Source organism: Hemitrygon akajei, chromosome 8 (genome assembly GCF_048418815.1).
Source record: "Hemitrygon akajei chromosome 8, sHemAka1.3, whole genome shotgun sequence".
Lineage (NCBI taxonomy): Eukaryota > Metazoa > Chordata > Chondrichthyes > Myliobatiformes > Dasyatidae > Hemitrygon > Hemitrygon akajei.
In genome coordinates this window covers 56,947,155-56,960,971 of record NC_133131.1, presented here as the reverse complement: position 1 = coordinate 56,960,971, position 13,817 = coordinate 56,947,155, and positions in this window count along the sequence as shown.

Genomic DNA, 13,817 nt, shown 5'->3' with positions numbered 1-13,817 from the left:
GACTTACCTAACAGAGGCAAGGACCAGGAGGAACAGATCTCACCGTAGGGCAAACGGCAAGAACGGCCTGTCTTACCTACGGAGGCGAGGACAGGATACCGACGGAGCGAACCAAAAACCACCCTCGAACCCAGGACCACTTAAATTTCAGACCGCATATGAGGATCAGGTGCCGGTGATTAAGTTTAACTGAAACAACGGATAGCGAGAAAACTCGGAGTCCGGTGTCCACGGCCCGACCGTGGACAGACCAAGACAGAAACATTACTGGACGAAACATAAACACCCACACAGACACAGTAACACAAGAAAACCTCTGTCTCTCTCTCTCTCTCTCTCTCTCTCCCTCTCTCTCTCTCTCTCTCTCTCTCTCCTCTCTCTCTCTCTCTCTCACACACACACACACACACACACACACACACACACACACACACACACACACACACACACACACACACACACACACACACACACACACACACACACACTGACGCAGGCACACACACAGTGAAACTCAAAAGTACACACACATACAGACTCAAACAAATCGTAACACACACCCAGACACAAAGACGTACACACACTCACATACAACAAGCCACCCACGCTGACAAACAAAGACCGACAAAGGCCCGTACACAGACAACATACGAAACACAAACACAGACTGATACTTAGAGACACAGACAGAGATATATAGACAAATAGAAACACATACTCACACTTGTAAACACACACACTGTCACACGATTGAACACAAGACGCACGCACAATGCATACACACACAGACACACACACACACACAACACACACGCACACGCACATACACACACAGAAATATACGCATATATACAGTCAAAGGCATAAACAAATAGACACACATCCACCGATGTACAGACATCGATAACTGAACTTTCTTCTCCACTTCTCCAGCTCTTCGTCGTGTTCTATGCCTCTACGGTGTGTTATTATCAATGCATGCTCAGCCTCCAGTTTGACTGCTGAGATTGCAAGTCATGGAGTAGGTTTCGGGAGGATCCTGGTGAAGTTACAGGGTGTTATCATTCATGCATACTCACACCCAGCTTTGCTGAGTTTGTAAGCCATGGAGTAGAGTTAGGAGTGGGTGCTGGTGAGGTTACGATGTGTTATGATTCATTCATACTCAACTCCCAATTTAGACTGCTGAATTTGCAAGCCATGGAGTAGGGTTCGATGGGTCCTGGTGAGGTTGGTGGTGATAGTGTTTTTTCATCACCACAATAGGCATTTTCTCGGTGACCTTCTTGGTAGAGACCTCCAGACACAAACTACATCACGAGTTTATAATTGGAAGGACATTGATAACAGTAGGTGATTCAACACATTTTACAAGCTGCAATGACATAATTTACTTCAATATCTTGCGTCTGACAAATGATGTCTTTAACGTACATATTTACAGTGTAATCACATATTATTGATGCGACAGCTCCGGCGGTTCGGACACCGTTTTGGGGCAACTAATTAACACAAATGATTATAAGCATCTGAGAATAGAGACGCAAATGCCCACGGGTACTGTTGTGAGGGCTGATACATGGACAGGTGGGGAATGTAGGGAGACTGATCATGTAGAGGTAGTTAGGATCGATTTAATGTGACATCATGGTTGGCACATACACTGTGGGCCGAGCGGCCTGTTTCTGTGCTATCCCTTTCGTAGTTCCATGTAGATGTAAGACAAACGGAGGGAAGCGACGTTCCTTTTCCCACAACAAACATTTATTGCAATTGTGATGAACATAGACATATTTTTGACCCAGGACAAAGTTTGGTATACCTCTGGTACCCTGAGGAAGGTTAATGATAATCTGGAAAGAGGGATGACGTTCCATTCAAAGCAACATGAAAAAAAAATTGGAGGAACTCAGCAGACCAGGTAGCTTCAACAGAAAAAGAGTATTGTCGACGTTTAGGGCCGAAATCCTTGATAAGGACTATGAAAAAAAGAGAATTTACAGGAAGAAGGCGGGGGGCGGCTGGGGTGAAGTTAATTCGTGAAAGAGATAAATCGCTGGAGAGAGTACAATCTGATAAGAGCGGGTAGAAGATCATGGCAGAAACAAAAGGGCGAGAACCAGAGGGAGTTGATGGGCAGCTAAGGAGATAAGGCGAAAGAGGGAAACGGGAAAGAGGGAATGGTGAAGAGGCGGGGTGCGCATTACGTAAGTTCGAGTAATCACTGTTCATGGCACGTAGTTGGTGCCAACTCAGATGGAACATGACGGGTTGCTCCTCCATCCTGTGTGGTCACATCACGGCAGTAGAGGAGGCCACTGTCTGACGTGCTGGAATGAGAATAGGTAGTAGAATTGAAATTTGTGTGTGATTTGATTTCCAACATCTGCAGATTTCTTCATGGTTGTGGCTGCATTCAGATCAGGTGCGATCGGAATTGGTGCAGAATCAGAATGGAGCGGCCAGTTTACTCTTAACCGATCTGTTTTACCAATTCCTCAACTGATTGACAAAAGTCACACCGAGACAAACAAGAGGTGATAATCTGGTTCTGATGGTATTTGAAACTATGCATTTTTTGCTGGATGAACGCTACTCCCAATTTACATCCTTGAGTACATCACATTATCCATTGATTGCCGTTTCACAATTAATTCACCAAATTAGTCACTATCTGTCACCTTGGGGATGTCTGACGTAATCGGTTTGGAAACAATTTGAAAATCTTTATTTCAAAATCTGTTGAAGTCTGTCCCTGTGGAGTTGCTAACTGGTAGCAAAAACCCAAGTCTTATGCTGCCTTAACATTTAATTCCGAGAGATCGCCTGTAGCACAGGGGATCGAACCACTGGGCAGAGAAAATGTCTTCAATGTGGGAGAGTTACAACAGTGTGCAGAAAATATTATACGTGTTCATTGCCGTCATTGGAGTTCCTGGTGAGTGAACAGACCAATTCATCTTTGGTATTTCTGTGTGTTTACCCGTGTAAACATGGTTATGACCATTTGACAAGCTTCTTACGTCATGATCATTGCTCAAATATCCGCCAAAGAAATCGAATCTGTCAAATCGTAACGGTGATTTTCCATATTTAATGACAAACGAAACAATATTTCTGTCTCTCATCCACCACAAGCGATGGACTCGGACGTTTTTTCATGTCTTTAATAACACCTTTTCCAGAATACACCGAGTGCGGTCCTCTGACTGGAGGGTTATGATGGGAATTTGTCCAGATTTATACCCGAGCTGGAGAAAGACAGTTTCCTCCGAAGATGGTATTGAGAGGATTTCATATTGTGAAGTCTAATATTTCTGAGGAACTGATCAGACTGAACTCCTCGCTATGTGTTTTTTGTTTCCGTTTGGAGTCTGTGACACTCGGAATCGACTGCCCGTTGGTCAATAATTGGGATTGTTCACCTCTATCAGTGTCCATGATATGCTGAACTGTTTTATCCAAGTGCACAACCCTGTCGAATAAATTAATTCATGGCGCCATCAGCTTCTGTTTGCTAAATTGACCCTGCTTTCCCTCTGAGACCCGTCGTAGTTTGGGGCATCGTTTCGTCCTGAAGAAGGGTCTTGACTCGAAACAGTCAGGGTTTGTTCAAGTGCAGAATTGTTTCTTGAGCTACTGAAAAAGTTCGTCCAGTAATTTGTGGGTGTTATTTCCCTCTGTATCCCTCAGGCCCCCCCCCCCCAATGCCGAGTTTCTGGTGTCCTGCTCAATCACGACTAAATTGGTGAAACCGGCTCCATCAGCGATCACTGTCGTTCATGCAGCTCCTTTTTAGCACCGACGATTAGTCACATAACGTTTTATTGGCACAATGAGGAAAACAGTTCAAAGATAATGTGACCTGCGCCAGATGTTAGATTTGCAGCCGTTTGCACATTTTCTAACTCCTGGTCTTTAGCCGAAACCCGATCACGTGTTAATTCCCTGAAAGCTCAGTGTATGTTTTCTTCCTCTCTCTCTCTCTCTCTCTCTCTCTCTCTCTCTCTCTCTCTCTCTCTCTCTCTCTCTCTCTCTCTCTCTCTCTCTCTCTCTCTCTCTCTCCCCCACCCCCTCTCCGTTTCTGTTTGTCTCTCATTCCCTCTCTGTCCGTCTCTCTGTTTTCTCACTCCTTCTCCTTCTCTCTCTCTTCAGTGAATTTAGTGGCGATTGTGATCCTGTCCCGGCGGAAGTGCGGCCTCTCTACTTGCACCATTCGTTACCTGGTGGCCATGGCAGCGGCCAATCTACTGACTGTTGTCTTCGAGCTCATTTTGTATCGAATGAAAAAATATTACTCTATGTCACGTTTTCTGAACATTACCCCTGTGTGCAGTGTTACCCAGGTACTGAGGTTCGCAGCCACAGACTGTTCTGTCTGGTTCACCGTCACTTTCACCTTTGATCGGTTTGTCGCCATTTGCTGCCAGAAGATGAAAACAAAATATTGCACCGGGAAAACTGCGGTTGTGGTTCTAACAACAACTGGCGTCCTGTTCTGTCTGAAAAACGTTCCTCGGTACTTCCTTTGGGAACCCAAAGTGATCATCGACAATGTGCCGTGGTTCTGTAAACGCAAGGATGAAGTTACAACCGATCCCGGTTGGATAGGACAGGCATGGCTGGAGACTGTTTTAACTCCGTTCCTCCCTTTTGTTGCGATACTGCTGCTCAACGCTCTGACAATCAGGCACATTTTAGTGGCCAGTCGGGTCCGTAAGGAGCTGAAGTGTCAAAGCAAGTGGGAGAACCGCAGTGACCCGGAAATGGAGAGCAGGAGGAGGTCTGTGGTTTTACTCTTCACCCTCTCTGTCAGCTTCATCCTCCTGTGGATGACAATGGTTGTAAATTTCATATATTATCAGGTCAAAGCACTAGGTTTTAATTTCAATGATTCTGAATGGATATTTCATGAGTTCGGCGTTGTGCTGAGGAATTTTAGCATGTGCACGAACACATTTATTTACGCGGTGACTCAGTCGAAATTCAGGGAGCAGGTGATCAGCGCGGTGAAATACCCCATCACCTCGGTGCGACAGTGCATTAATAAAGACCCGCCCTGAGTGCAAAGCTGATGCAGCTTCAATGTATCCAGTCCAGGCTCTGGATCTTCACATTCGCCGTCTGGTCTCCATTCTATTATTCCCGGGCGGTCGTCCCATTGACCGGGGCATTGGGAGCAGTAGTGCTGCGAACCAGAAGAGGATGGAAGGAGATAGAGAAGTGTTTGCAAGGGAGAAACGTTAGAGATTGGCTGAGTGACGTGCATGCCTGGGGGCTGGGAAGGAGATATTTGGAGAACGAGAAAAAATATGTGTGTGTGTGTGTGTGTGTGTGTGTGTGTGTGTGTGTGTGTGTGTGTGTGTGTGTGTGTGTGTGTGTGTGTGTGTGTGTGTGTGTGTGTGTGTGTGTGTGTGTGTTTGTGTGTTATTGAGAGAGAGTGCAGAAAAGGTTTACGAAAATGATATGTATTATTGGGTGAGGTTAGGAGGTTAGCCAGGCATACAACTTCGTAGAATGAGAGGCAAACAAACGGAAACGATTAAAATTAGCAGTAAGTCAGACAGGCAACGCATGAAATGCTTGAGGAGCTCAGCAGGTGAGACATCATCTATGGGAAATGGTAAAGCATCGACGTTTCGGCCAAGTTCAGTCCCCAAACACTAATCTGTCATTCCATCTCCCAAACCCTCTTCCCCATACATAGACACACATATCACTTTCCCTAATTCCTCTTCTGACGTCTAACACACTGCTAAATCATAAGATGAACTCTAACTTCCAATATCTGACGTCTAACTGCCCCAACATAGCTGTTCCTAAACCACATTCTGACCTCTCGCTCCACACATTCCTGTCCCTAAACCGAAACTGATCTCTCACTCACAAACCTGTCCACATACCTAAAATATCTCTAACCACCTGGACCCCTGTCCCCAAACCTAAATCTGTCCTCTCGCAGTTTCACATTCCTGCCATTCACCTTAATCTGAAAACTAATTCCCCAACATCCCATTCCTTGATTCCTAAACTGAATTTTTAATCCCATCACCACTGCCTTTAAGCATGAAGCTGATACCTGACAACAAACAACTCTGAACATAAACTAAAACCTAATCTGACCTTCAGCAACCCGTATCCCTGAAAATAAACTGTACTCTAATCTGACCTCCAGCACCCCACATCTCTGTACCTAAACTGTACTCTAATCTGCCCTCCAGCACTCCACATCTCTGTACCTAAACTGTACTCTAATCTGACCTCCAGTACCCCACATCTCTGTACCTAAACTGTACTCTAATCTGACCTCCAGTACCCCACATCTCTGTACCTAAACTGTACTCTAATCTGACCTCCAGCACCCCACATCTCTATACCTAAACTGCACTCTAATCTGACTTCCAGCACCCCACATCTCTGTACCTAAACTGTACACTAATCTGACCTCCAGCACCCCACATCTCTTTCCCTAAACTGTACACTAATCTGGCCTCCAGCACCCCACATCTCTGTACCTAAACTGTGCACTACTCTGACCTCCAGCACCCCACATCTCTGTACCTAAACTGTACTCTAATCTGACCTCCACCACCCCACATCTCTGTACCTAAACTCTAGTTTATTTTAACCTCCAGCACCCCACATCTCTGAAACTAAACTCTGCTCTAATCCGTCCTCCTGCACCCATTTCCCTTTCCATAAACCCGAACCAGATATTGAGCACACTACAGCCATGCCACTAAACGTCAATCTGAACTCTAACTCTCCACATCCATCAACTGAAAGCCTACCCTGACCACTAAATCTCCACATCACAGTTATCTAATATGAACTAACTGTAATGCATGGGCCAGGCTACTTGTTAGGGTTGCGTGCTACTGCATCTCGAGTGAAGAGATCAAGAAACACGATGGATGATTTTTCCATTGTCTGCATAATCGCAACCGAGACAAATAGTGACATGTTTCTCATCTTATCGGTCAATGAAAAAGCCGAGATACCAAGAGGGCGAGAGGGATCCAATTAGTTAAACTGGAAGCAGAGAAAACAAGTCACCGCTAATAATAACTCACCTCCTTCTACCTTAGGCCACGAATGTATCAATCACCCCTGATGAATTGTTAACAGATGAGTTATTAACTTGAAACTTTCTGCATAATTACTCAAAGAGTTGAACTACATGTGCCTCTAATGAGAGCTGTAGAACTTATCTCCTTCTTCCTTAGGCTACGAACCTATCAATCACCCCTACTGTGGAGACTTTCTGGAGGTCCAAGATCCGTATGCTCCCCGACAGCTGGACTAAGTGTGTAAACGTAGGAGGGGCAAACAACACACGCAAAATGCTGGTGGAACGCAGCAGGACAGGCAGCATCTATAAGGAGACGCACTGTCGACGTTTCGGGCCGAGACCCTTCGGCAGGACTAACCAAAAGGAAAGATACTAAGAGGTTTGAAAGTAGGAGGGGGAGGAGAAATGCGAAATGATAGAAGACCCGAGGGGGTGGGATGAAGCTAAGAGTTGGAAAGCTGATTGCCAAAAGTGATACAGAGCAGGAGAAGGTAAAGGATCATGGGACGGGAGGCCTAGGGAGAAAGAAAAGGGGAGCGGTGCACCAGAGGGAGATGGAGAACAGACAGAGTGATGGGCAGAGAGAGAGAGAGAAAAAAACGAACAACTAAATATGTCAGGGATGGGGTAAGAAGGGGTGGAGGGGCATTAACGGAGGTCAGAGAAGTCAATGTTCATGCCATCAGGTTGGAGGCTACCCAGTAGGAAGGGACTGCGTTGAAAAAATAAATGTGCTAGATTTTAAAAAATTGAATCCTTCTACCTTAGCCATGAACTTATCAATCACTCCTCGTACATCCCCAACCTTCCTAATCGTAACGACCAAGGGCCCACAACCCAACCTCCCGGTCTGAATCCCGACTAACCATGTCCACAGTCCCACAAACAAGCTCATTTAACACCAGGACTCATCCGTCGCGCTCGCTCCCCATGTGGAGGGCTGCATCTCTATACCCCAACACCTACTCACCTCCTACACACCCGCATAAACCTAACCCACACCACGGCACTCTTTCTCCACAATCCAACATCAGCCCCCACTTCAAACACAAGTAGTAATTCCATCACCTCAGCACATTCATCACCATAAATCTGAAAATTTGTACAAGGAAAATCTTATTGAGACAGTGGTTAACCGAGTTAATAAATGCGTTGGCAGGGTTAAGTGATACTGAATCACGAGAGAGGATATCAAGGTACACAATTGCCATGATTTTCCTTCTGCTCGCATAATCACACCAAAATTTGTAGTGAGCAGGTGGGAACAGACAAATGGTTTATGCTTTCCTCGACATATGGGGCATAGATGAGTACGGCAAAGGAACTGGCCATTCGGTCCATAATGCTGTGCCAAGCCAGCTGAAAAGCAAATCCATAATAGCAAAATACGAATCCCTCCTAGCTACGCCATGTTCATATCCTTCCTGCTTCCCGACATCCATGTGCCTATCCAAAGCGTCTCTTCAGCACCCCTCATGGAATGACTTCTACCACCACACCAGGCAGCGCATTCCAGGCATCCACGACTCTCTGAGTAAAATTGCAGGCTTGTGCACAGAAGACTGAGCTCAGTGACTGAAGGGACGTATTTGAGATGGAGGTCTGTAATCAGTGGTGTTCTGCAGAATTCTCTGCTGGGACCCCTTCTGTTTGTCATGTATATAAATGCAAATGTGTGGGTTAGTAAATTTGATACAAAGATTTGTAGAGTTTTGAATAGTGTGGAAGACTGGCAAAGAATACAGCACGATATAGATCAGTTTCAGATAAGGGTTGAAAAATGGCAGATGGAGGTTAACTCAGATAAATGCAAGGTGATAGTACATTGTTAAAGGCAAGATCCTTAACAGTTTTGCGGAGCAGAGAGAGCTTGGATTCAAAAGAAATATCTCCCTGAAAGAGGCTAGACTGGTCGATTAAATTGTTAAGAAGGCTTATGGAATTCTTGCTTTCGTTAGTCCAGACATTGAGTTCAAACGTCAGAAGATTATGCTGCACCTGTATAAAACCCTGGACTGTTGCATACAGTTCTGGTCACACCACAAAAGGAAGGATGTTGAAGTTTTGCAGAGGGTGCAGAAGGGATTTTTCCAGGATGGTGCCTGGTTTAGAGGACAACGTCATCACGAAAGCCTGGATAAACCTGGGTTGTTTCTTCTGGAGCGTTGAAAGCTGAGGGGAGATTTATTGGAAACCTATTCGATTATGAGAGGCATAGTCAGAGTGTATCTGTTTCCCAGGGCTGAAATGACTAATACCAGATCTAATGCATTGAAGCGACCCCCACTGGTCGCTTGAAAGAACATGTGAGGGGTGTATGCGTATCTGGTGATGTGCGCAGATTCGGGTGTGCCAGCAGATCCAGGGGTGTGATGAATATCAAAATTGTACAGTTTGTACATACGTTGATGATAAATGTACTTTAAACGTTGAACTTTGCTCTTTCCATGTACTTGAAGATGGAGGAGGCCATTTTGAAAAACTGTACATACAGCCCTCCGTTTAGAGATCACTTTGAACTAATCCTTGTTCTGGGATAATCTGATGTAGATTTGAGGCTATCACCCGATAAGGGTGTGCACGCTTTTGTGGATGCCCATGGATTCGGTGTGTGGACAGATATGGGGTCTGTATGGATATATAGGTGTCGAAGGATATGCGGCTTAGCAAGTCCTCCGTTCCTACCGGTTCTTGGCCGAAACCAACTTTCGTGTTGGCCTTGGCGGTGGTCCCAACTTAATGTCATCGTATTAGTAGCCTAACTAGTAAACAATGGAAGTCCTGGATGGAGACAGAAGGATACCCGCGCAAACGCATGTTGAAGTACTCTTCATTGCTGTTTCCATAACAGTTCTGTTTAACCTGTCAGTGTTGGTAGCCCTATGTGAAACTCTCAACCAATATTTAGTTCGAAAGATATAGGAAGGTATTTTACGGGACCTGATAATGCGTATTTAGAGAGCCAGGGACTGATCAGAGATAGTCAATATGGCTTTGAGCGTGGTACGTCTTGGCTGATCAACAGTACAGAGTTTTCAGAGGACTTTACCGGGGAATTTGATGAATGAAAAACAGTGAAGGTATTCTACAGTTAATTTAGCAAGGCTTTTACAACAATCAGCCATGTCAATCATCTTCCATATCAACAATCTGAATGATAAAGCGGTTCAGCATATTTGTGGATGACACCCATACTGTGTTGTGTCGTAGACAGAAAGTAAGGCTGTCAACGTTTGCCAGGGGATCTGGGCCATATGGAGAATGGGTTGAAATATTTCAGATGGATTTTAATACAGTCAAGTGTTGCACACACACACACACACACACACACACATGAACACAGAGAGAAACAGAGAATGTTGCATTTTGGGTGGAAAAATTAGGGTAGGACTTGCAAGGGGATCAGTTGGCTAACGGGGAATGCGGTTGAAAAGATGGATCTGGGAATACAGATTAATAATTACTTGAAAGTGCCGACCCAGGCAGGTAGGGTCGTAAAGGGAGCTTTTGGTACATTGGATGTCATAAATCAAGGAATTGAGTACAGAGGATGGTATGGATTGTTGAAACTGCATAAAATGTTGGAGAGGCCTCATCTGTGCACCTTTTTACCTGCTTAAAGGGAAAATATTATTATGATTAGAAGAGTGCAGAGATAATGTTGCTAAGAATTGAGCACCAGAGTTGTAGGGAAATTTGAATAGGTTAGGACTTTCTTCTCTGGAGAGGTGTATAGGTACTGCATTTCCATGATCAGAATTAGGCGATCGGGGACATGGATTTTAAAGTTGCTGAAGATATCGAGAACATGTGTGGTTTTGTGGATATAGATAGGTAGTGAGTGAACAAAGTGGCTAAAAAGAATTCGAGGTACAAAGACAGGATGTCAGTCGAGCAGCAGCATGGAGAGACAATGGGTCTACCTACCCACAGACTCGGAAACACACTCACACACACCTAATGACAGGCACAAGACAGACAAACACAGACATAAAACCGCTCGAAGAGACTGAAACAAACACAAACACACACACACACACACACACACACACACACACACACACACACACACACACACACACACACACACACACACACACACACACACACACACACACACACACACACACACACACACACACTTCTGCCTTCTCCGGTATGTTCTTTCTGCCTTCAATATTCTTTAGGTTTCAATGTGATTTCGCCTTCCTTCTTCTAAACTCGACGACTACAGACAGTTCCGGAGCCCTCAAACGTTACTGATGGTTCACTCGTCCCTTCCCTTTCAATCTCTTCAAATATATTTAGCAGAGACTCTCCGTGCTCTCCCCGCTTCATAATTTAGTCCATGATATCGGTTTATCCATTGCTTGCAATGTCGTACCAAAGAGTTCCCCGAACTAGGATATGCCCATCCCTCCGGTGTCCTGAAGGGTTTCTTCCACACCAGCCAAGTGTTGTCAGTAGCCAAGTTGTCTCAACAAACACCCAGCGCTGTCTGCTTGCTGGTCTCTGACACAAACACAAATAGGCACACACACACACACACACACACACGTGCGCGCGCACACATACACACACACACACACACACACACACACACACACACACACACACACACACACACATGAACACAAAGAGAAACACATTCAGATTCAGTTACAGACGGTCACTCATAGAGAATACACGCGGACACACAGGGGCACACGAGGACAGTCACAAGCACACACAGACTCAGAAACTGAGACATACATAGATTCACAACTGGAAGCACACACACATGCATCCACCCACACAAAAACACACATAGAGGCAGAGACACGCACACGCACAGAAACTGAGAACAGACGCAGAGACACCCACACACACACACGCGCGCGCGCGCGCACACATTATGTAAACTGTACGCCAGCACGCAAATATATCTCAGGAGCCTCTGTTGTTATTCTTTGGGTGCAACGTGAAAATATGTTTTTACATTTCATATTTGTTTAATTAGATCTTTTCCCGATTATGTCTGTGTGGCTTAAGGTTCAGCTTCATATCAAACTTTAAAATGTTTGAATGTGTTACAACTTTTAAAATTGTGTTGTGGTGTAATAAATTCTTCCCCTGATTTGGTACTTACTGGCTGAAATGGGACAATAACGCTTACAAATGTGGTGCTTCAAGTTGATGTGAATGTACTGGATTGATTCGAGGGGGCAAAGAAATAATCATTCTGTTAAATGTGAGTAAACATCACAGGAAGAGTCGTTTCCGTATTTGGCAGCTGTGTTCTTATTACGCTAGGAATATGGGTTTGCTGGATTATGCAATATGTTCCACTGCAGCTTTCCTGGTAACGCGACGCTATGTTTTTTTTTAAATGACTTTAGTTGTTTTAATAAATTTCAAGGATTCTGTTATGCCAAAGAGTCAATGGGTTCATCAGTATGTTAAAAAAATATTATCATATGTTAGACATTTTTACAGATGGATCGACTTACCAAACATTTTCCAGTATGTACAAAGAATGAATTGTCGTTATAACCTCAAAGTGGATGGGTGATAATTTGTCCCTGCAACGTTGTAATTTAATCAGGTTCCTTTACGGCTTTAATGAATGTTTAAGAATGTCATTCTAGCAATTGGTTAGATTTACTGTTGAAGCACAAATAACATAATTTTATAGAAAATAAAACACAGAAAACTTACAGCACAATACATGCACTTCGGCCCATAATTCTGTGCCTAATTTGCACTTGCTTTAGAAATTACCTGGGATAACCATAGCACTCTGTTTTTCTAAGCTCCTGGTACCTAGTCAGGAGTCTTTTCAAAGACCCGATCGCATCCGCCACCACCACCGAAGCTGGCAGTCCATTCTGCGCACTCAGCACTCTCTGCATAAAAGACTTACATCTGAGATCTCCTCTGTACCTACTTTAAAACAGCTTACAACTTGTGCGCGGTCGTGTCAGCCATTTCAGCCGTAGGAAAACCCTTTGACTATCCACATGGTCAATGCCTATCATCCTATACACATCTATCAGGTCACATCTCATCTTCCGTCGCTCCAAGTATAAAAAAGCCGAGTTAACTCAACTTATTCTCATAAGGCATGCACCCCAATCCTGGCGACATCATTGTAAATCTCTTCTGCACCCATTCTATGGTTTCCACATCCTTCCCATAGTGAGGCGACAACAACTGAGCTTAGTGTTACAAGTGGCGTCTGACAAGGGTCTTATATAGCTCCTAAACTCAAACTTATGATTGATAAAAGCTAATGCACCGTATACCGTCTTCAACACACAGTCAACCTGCGTAGCACCTTTGAGTATCCTATGGATTCGGACCCCAAGATCACTCTGATCCTCCACACTTCCAAGTGTCTTAACATTAATACTATATTCTGCCATCATGTTTGACCTACCAAAATAAACCACCTCACACTTAACTGGGTTGAACACAATCTGCCAGCTTTCAGCCCGGTTTTGAACCCTATCGATATCCGGCTGTAACTTCTGGCAGCCCTCCACACTATCCACAACACCCCCAAACTTTGTGTCATCAGAAGATTTACTAACTTATCCCTGCACTTGCTCATCCAGATCATTTATAGAAATAACGAAAATAAGGGGTTCCAGAACAGTTCCCTGAGGGACACCACTGGTCACTGACATACATGCAGAACATGACCTGCCTACAACCACGCTTTGCCATCTCTGGGCAAGCAAGTTCTCGATCCACAAAGCAATGT